A 7,543-nucleotide genomic window follows, 5' to 3' on the forward strand; every position below is an offset into this window, starting at 1 on the left:
GTGCCTCACCGGGCCAAATGGAGGCCAAACAAGCGGGGGGGGGGGGGGCAGCATGTCTATGCTTGTATGCTCTGACACATGCTTCTCTTACATGTGTGTGTGACAAGTGCAAGCGAGTGTATGGTCACACCAAAAGTATTTCGGGACGCCGACCGTCATGCATGTGCACAGTCCTAGTAGGCGATTCACGCCGCCTCGAATCGCCGGCGTGCGTGTCTTGGTGGGCAACCGTGCGGGGCCTCGTGCGGGGCCTCGTGCCCTCCCGCGGAGCCCCTCGTGATGGCCCGCCGGTGTCGGTGTCTCGATGTCGATGGCGTGGGGTGGGGTGGGGGGCGGCGGTCACGCTCGGTGCACGACCGCGACGACGTCGAAGCTTTGCGGCCCACCGGGGGTGCAGGAGGGGGGGCCTGCTCGTGAGGCCCGCCGACCATGATCCGGGTTGCCCGCCGATTGTGGTCCGGATTGCCACCGTGGTTTTGGTTGCCTGCCGTGGTTTGGGTTGCCCGCCGTGGTCCGGGTTGCCCGCCGTGGTTTGGGTTGCCCGCCGTGGTTTGGGTTGCCCGCCGTGGTTTGGGTTGCCCGCCGTGGTTTGGGTTGCCCGCCGATTGTGGTCCGGGTTGCCCGCCGTGGTTTTGGTTGCCCGCCGCTGGTCTCGATTGTGGAAATTCGAATCAAAAGGTGGCGAAAAACCCTGGGCGCGAGCCCATCGGGGGAGGGGGGGTCTCTCTGCTGCAGTGCCACACACAAAAAATGGGTGGGGAGGGGGCGTCCGATGCGTTTTGAAAACCTGACGGAGGTCGTTTAAATGCAGTATATACGCACGCGCACACAATGTGCACACGCGTCTACATAGCTACGCAGTGTATTCATGCAAGCGTATATAACGAATAATGGGGGGGGGTAGGGTTTCTTTTCATTTACTGCTTACGTTTGGGTATTTGTCGTTTTCTAAAAAGCACCAATACGGTGCCAATCGCACGTTCAGATTTTTTTTATTTTAGTTTGGTGGGGTTGGTGGGATGTTCATGTGAGCGCGTGTATCATTTTTTTTTAAATTCTCAAAACATCTCAAGTTTTCATTGTCCTTATACCGTGTATAATTTTTTGTTCGTTTGCCATTGTTTAAGTTCGGGCTGTGTTTTCCCACTCACCGTGAGAGTCATCCCATCGGCACCCGATTTGTTGAGTAAGCGCGTGTCCCAGTGACATTGCTGAAGCGAGGCTCTGGAGCTCAGGGGGAGTCTCCAGCTGGAACACGTGGGCAGCAGCCCCCCCCCTCCCCGTAGGAAACTGTTCAGCTGCCTTATCACGCCCTATCTAGAGTGAGGGGGAGTGTGTGGTGTGTTTGTGTGTGCGCCTGAAGCACAGGTGGTGCATTTGCAAGTCATCTCAGTCAACCCGTGGCACCTGGGTCTGTCCCGTGACTTCTTGTCAGCGAAACTTTAAAAACTTCAAACGGCTTCAAAGTGCACCTAGCCTGGCACAAGCACCGCGGTGACGTAACCGCCACTTGTATGGTAGTGGAGCGGTTAGTGCACTGCGATACAAACGCGGTGACCCTAGTTAGATTCCTATTGTGGTCAACACCAATGACGATAATCTGAACCGGTCCTGGACCTCCCTAGGTCGACTCGGCCTCAAACGAGTACTTGGCGTGGTGTGTAAACATCGCCACTGGGGTGACAAAGGCGGCCGGGCGTGGTGTTGGCCACTCATCCCCATCATGTGCTGTGCCGGCCTTCATAGGTGCTGCTCACTGACGGCACTAACCCAAAAGTCTGTTAGGGTCTCTGTCTTTGCGTGGTAGAGACCTGCCGTGACTCCAAAGTCGGGCACGAAGTGACTTCCAGCCCAGGCTTCCCAGACAGGAATTGCACGCAACCTTGTGGGAGGACATGTGGTGATAGCCCAGCACCTACTGGTGCAGTAAACATCGTTGGATTCATTCAGGGGTAAGGACACATTTTCTTCCTGAGTGCCGAATCATCATTGGGGTTTTCTTTCAATATAGTTTCAGCCAATTTCATGAGTGATGAAACAACTGGGAAGAAACCGGAGCACTTTGGAGGAAACGGACACGCGAGAGGGGGCAACACTCGATCCCCGTACAGGTGGAAACAGATTGCGATTAGTCAATTTGCTGTACCGCCTTCTCTTGGCGAGCCAGGGTACAGCACCTCCTGGACGCCAACCGGAAGGGAGCTCCACAACATCTGTGCGGTGATCCATCAATCCTCGCTGCTACCTCCACAGAGGCAGCCACGTGCATAGCCACCATTGTTACAAACCTGTGCACAGTGTGAGCGAAGCAGTTGGACTATTTGTAGGTGGTGCCTGTTCGTTTGCAAAGGTGCAATTGCATTTTCTAGTGAGTAATATTCCTGCACGCTTTGGTTCTTTCGGTAAAGTCACGTACGTTACCGAAAGAACCAAAGAGTATGGATTCCTGCAGTCACGAAAGCTTCAAATCTAGATTATATTCCTACAATTACAATTATTCAATTCATTAAAAAATAACCCGAATAGCAGGTCCCGTGTCTGCTTGGGGCCTGGCGAATGCCCTCTTCTGGCCGGTGATGATATTTCACGAATGTCGCTTTTATTTGAGGGCTGCTGCCATCTAGTGGAGAGAAAATATTAAAAGGACTCTGGGGGGACCATGATGCCACGCATAATGACTATTCACCAAGCTTCGAACTGACCAAGCTTACAGAATAATATTTTTTGAAGAGTCGGCTCGCTGGAAGATGACGTCCGAAAGAAATGCATGGATGTGAAAGGGGTTCAAGGGCTTATCTGACACCCAATAGATGCGTGTAGGAAACGGTTTAACACTTATTGAGGGATACGTGTCAACTCGTACATGCATCAATACACTACACGTGCATGCGATAATTGAGTACGGATTCGTTTACAAAAAAAACGTGCAAATATGCGGTTATATTCCAGGCGAACCGAGAGACAACTCTGCAAACTAAGCAGATAAACCCCAAACACAAATGACAAGAAACAGAACTAACATTGTGAGAATGCATATATACATCGATTCGAGGTGAGGGCACGTGAGTGACATCGGTGAGAGGGAGGAGTACAATTGCAATAATGATACTGGTAGGAACCGCCAGGTTACACCAGCCCACAGTGGATTATTGTGTCCGTCCGTCGTGCAGGAAGGGGCTGGGTGGGGAGGGAGGGCTGGGAGGGGAGGGTGGGGCTGGGTGGGGAGGGGCTGGTCACCCGCGGTGCCTTTATGAAACTCAACGTTTAACCTACTCACGCCGGCTTGTGCCCGCCCTCACAGTCGGGCATATTTGCGGAATACACCACGCCGCTGTTGACCCTGGCCATTGACCGAGCAACCCAACGTTCCTACCAGCTCCCTCCGCAGGAATGTGTTTGTTCAAGTGGTGGCAGAGGCCTCGTGGTCTTGATGAAGGACGTGCGTGCTCCTGCCGATTGGGCCACGGTCATCCAGACGGTCTGTACGTGTGCACGTTGAACTTCTTTCGCGCCGTACGTAGCCAACCGTTGCAAATCGGAGGTGCGGTTTCGGCCTGTCGTAGTGGCGGGGAATTACGTCTCATCACACACGCGCATGTCATCGCTACCGTCACGACTGCTACAATTATTGACTTGGTTAAGACTATGGACTGAAGCATGGTTTTATTTACCAATTTATCTCCGTTCCAAATACACAATTTAACCGTTGCACGCTGCACACGCCTGATACGTCGCCACGTAACGTAAGCGAACGCCGATTCAAATTGGAGATACGGGATATAGGCTCGCAAAGTGATTAAATAATCAATTCAATTTTAAAAAGAATAAAATGTATGTAGTGGCATCTAGTGGCTAGATGAGTCACACGTAAAGCCATCTCACACATACATGCAAACATACCATTCGAAACGATATCGTTGCTTCTGACACGAGTTTTTCCTATGCATGCATAAATAGACCGGGATGGATCGATGGATGCGTCTCCTCGGGGTTGGAAGTCCACTCACGTGGAAGCTTTGACTGCGGTGTCGCAACGCCACCTGCTGCCTCGAGAACGTCATAACATGCACTTTGGCTTCGCGTGCCTCAACTCCGAATTGTTGGTGGTGGTGGTGGCTGTAGACAATTAAAGTGCACCTAGCATGGCACAAGCTCCGCAGTGACGTCACCGCCACGTAGTAGTGGTGAACAGCGGTTGTTGTTGTTGGTTGACAATGACCTCCAACTCTGCTTACACTACACACGGGTATGATGTTGCTTTGACACCGGGAGCCCTCATCCCACTTACCTTGGTCATTAGGTCGTCTGTATTCGCAAGTGTGTGTTCAGATTTCTCCCGACTAACGCATATTATTTTTGTTCATCATTCATTTTGATACTGGAAAAAATGGTCCCATACTCTTTGCTTCTTTCGGTAAAGTCACGTAAGTAGAAAAATAACAGATCACGACGTTTCGATCGCAACACAAGCAATCGTCATCAGGTGGGACAACCACAGCAAGAAGACACTGCTGAAGAGATCTGCCGTGGCACGAGGTTGTATAGGACTCGGCAGTAGGGGGGTAGAGAGAAGTGGGTCCCATACACACAGTGGCTCAACGCGAGCTATTAATGCGTTGACACGTGCATTGCTTTTGTGCTGGCCGCCTTTTAGCGTTCTCTCGTCGACAGCTGGCGAGACAACGAAGGCTGTCTCAGGTGTAGACCAATCGGTTTCAAAGGCAATGCATGTGTTCTCAGAGCATGCTCGCATGTTTTGCCACGAGTATGTGTGGCTAATGCAGACTCGACGCCTTGCATATAGGTATCTATTTGGTGTTCGAACATCTTAATACCTCCTGATTTATTGCCAGAAAGGCCGAGACTTTTTTTGTTCTCCCGACTGTCCACGAGTATCATCAATCATCTTTACCGGTATCATTAGACTCGCAATAATGTTGGATCGTGATCATCAGCCCCACCATAATCCTTGTCATCGCCACCACCCGCACTATCCACACCACGACCATAATCGCCACCGCCCGCTAGATTCACCATCGTTATTATTAACACGTGTAATGTGAAATTAACAACACATCTTTTTCTCTATATAATAGAGGGTTTTTGGGGGGTTATATGTTTGGAATCAGTGATTATGTGATAAAAAAGCAATACTTTTGAATGTGGGTAATGCAGTACAGTAGTTAAAGCTTAATACAAGAGAAATATATTTACGATAAAATATAATCTGAAATAACACGAATATCTAACCGACTGCACTGCAGTGTATTGAGATGGGTGTGTATGTACCATTGTGGTGTGTAAACATCAGCACTGGGGAGACAAAGGCGGCCGGGCGTGGTGCTGGCTACCCACCACTTCGTGTACCGTGTCGGCCTTAATAGGTGCTCGCTAACAGCACTTGCCTCAAGTCTGTTTAAGGCTAAATGGGTGATCGTTGTCTTTGTAGCAATGTTACTCGGCGTAATGACACTGCCTTAGACTTTCTCGCGTTCGCATAGTGGCAGAACTGAAAAAAAAAACAAATGTATCCAAGAAAGCCTCAGTGAGACCCCAAGACTCTTTCGGGAGTGTGCTGCATTGGGGGAGGGGAGGTTTGACCAGTCCAATTCATTGAGGCGCTCATTTAAACCGGAGTATCCGGAGAAACCCCACCACACACACGACGGAGGGGTAATATGGAACGCTCCGCAAAGATCGATTCAGGAATCCATTGCTGTAGCGCCATCTTCTGACCACCTCGTGGCCCAAGTCCTACCGCACCTGCTATTGCCAGGTGGTCTCCCATCCAGTGCCATTCGAGTTCAACCCCGCTTAGCTTCCGAGATCAAATGAAATCAGGTGCATTTGAGTCGTTGGCAGATGATGATTTTAAAAAAAAACCGGCACGATAATTTGTCTCGCCCGGAGCCCCGTGATGTTCTGGGGGGGGGGTCCGTTCCTCGCGTGCTACGCTACGAAGCTACGTTCATTGAGAGCTGCCTGTCCCGGGTGCGTTTCTCTTGGATGACGCCTTGACTCGTCGTGCGGGACGGTATCTGTCCACATTAAATATTCCGTATCTCACTGGTCTTATTTTTGGGCCGCCTATTAATCAATTCGCCGCCCTTGACTTGTCAAGGTGACCGCACAATGAGACCCGTGATCTGTACGTCTTTGCAAAAGGGCGACGCGCATGAAAGAAATTGTAATAGGGGGCTTTGTAACTTTCAGATCTGGGGGTGGGAGGTACATGAGCCATGACGCCATGGCAAATAAACCTAGGGCGCCACGGTGGCGAGATGTTAACTATCTCGCCTGGAATACAGGAGGTCGTGGTTCAATTCCGACTCTGACGCCTGTATATTTGGGGTTTGCATGTCTCTCTCCCCCATGGTTGTGTGGATTTTTCTCCAGGGGTCCTCCGGGTTTCCCCTCTACATTTAGAATCCATATACATCTCGAGTATTTGGATGCCATTATTGTCCACGTGATATAATCAGAAACTTCGTTGAGCTATCATATGCGGCCAGGTCGCTTCTGAGAAAGAGCTCAGTGGGCCTTACCTGGTGAAATCTAAACAAAAACGTTATAGTTTCGTAAAATATGCTTCAATTGTAAGAGACTTTCCTTGTATGACTCTCATCTGCTTAACATGAAAGGGGTTAATTGACGGTGGCCTACTCTTGAGAACAGTTTTTTTGTATATCTGCAAGTAGAAAGTTAATGCACCTCGCTCACACGTTCCTATATCCCTTGCGTTTCCCCTCGACCCCTGTAATCACCTCTTGCTTGCGTAGGTTCAAATCTCGCCCGCGGCTAGCGCCAGTGGCACGGTCTGAGAACGTGCTGTGCGCCTCCCTCCGGCTTAGGTGGATGCTGCCTTCAACGAGCAAGTACCTGGTGCTGTGTGTAAACATCCGCACTGGGGAGAAAGACAAAGGCGGCCAGGCGCGCTACTGGCTACACAGCTCTCTCGCCTCGTGTCAGCGGCCTTAATGTGTGCTCGCAGCTTCCCCACCACACACAGCGGGAGCGTCTGTGAATGTAATGTGGACTGGTCTCTATGGACAGTGTAAGTGGACGGTTATCACATGAACATGTTTTACTGGGTAGGGATGTACGAGTCCATTGACACGACTCGACCCACGCGTTTATTGTCTTTGCTTACATCGCCTCGTTTGTGCTACCTCGTTTATACTCAGGCGATGACAATGGCCAGCGCGTAGCGCGTTGAGTCGCGCGGTGCCTTGCAGAGGTTCAAGGTTAGAATCCAGCGGCCGTCACTTTATTTTTTTTATCGCGGGTGTATATTAACCAGGAAAAAAATAGGCGAAGTCTGTTTTAGAGTGAACGTTAAAGATCCAGTCACGTCATTCCCAATAGTCGGCCATTGTGTGCCTGCGCCTTGGTCCAAATTTGGAAGAAAAGAAAAAATGTGCACCGCAAATTATTCACTTGAAATATGCAGTGCATCGCAATCATCACCTTCTACGACTGCGAGACTTGACAGACTTCTCCTGAACTAACACATTCCTGCGGAGGGAGCTGGTAGGAACGTTGG

This window comes from Callorhinchus milii, unplaced genomic scaffold (assembly GCF_018977255.1).
Source record: "Callorhinchus milii isolate IMCB2004 unplaced genomic scaffold, IMCB_Cmil_1.0 Scaffold624, whole genome shotgun sequence".
Taxonomy (NCBI): Eukaryota; Metazoa; Chordata; class Chondrichthyes; order Chimaeriformes; family Callorhinchidae; genus Callorhinchus; species Callorhinchus milii.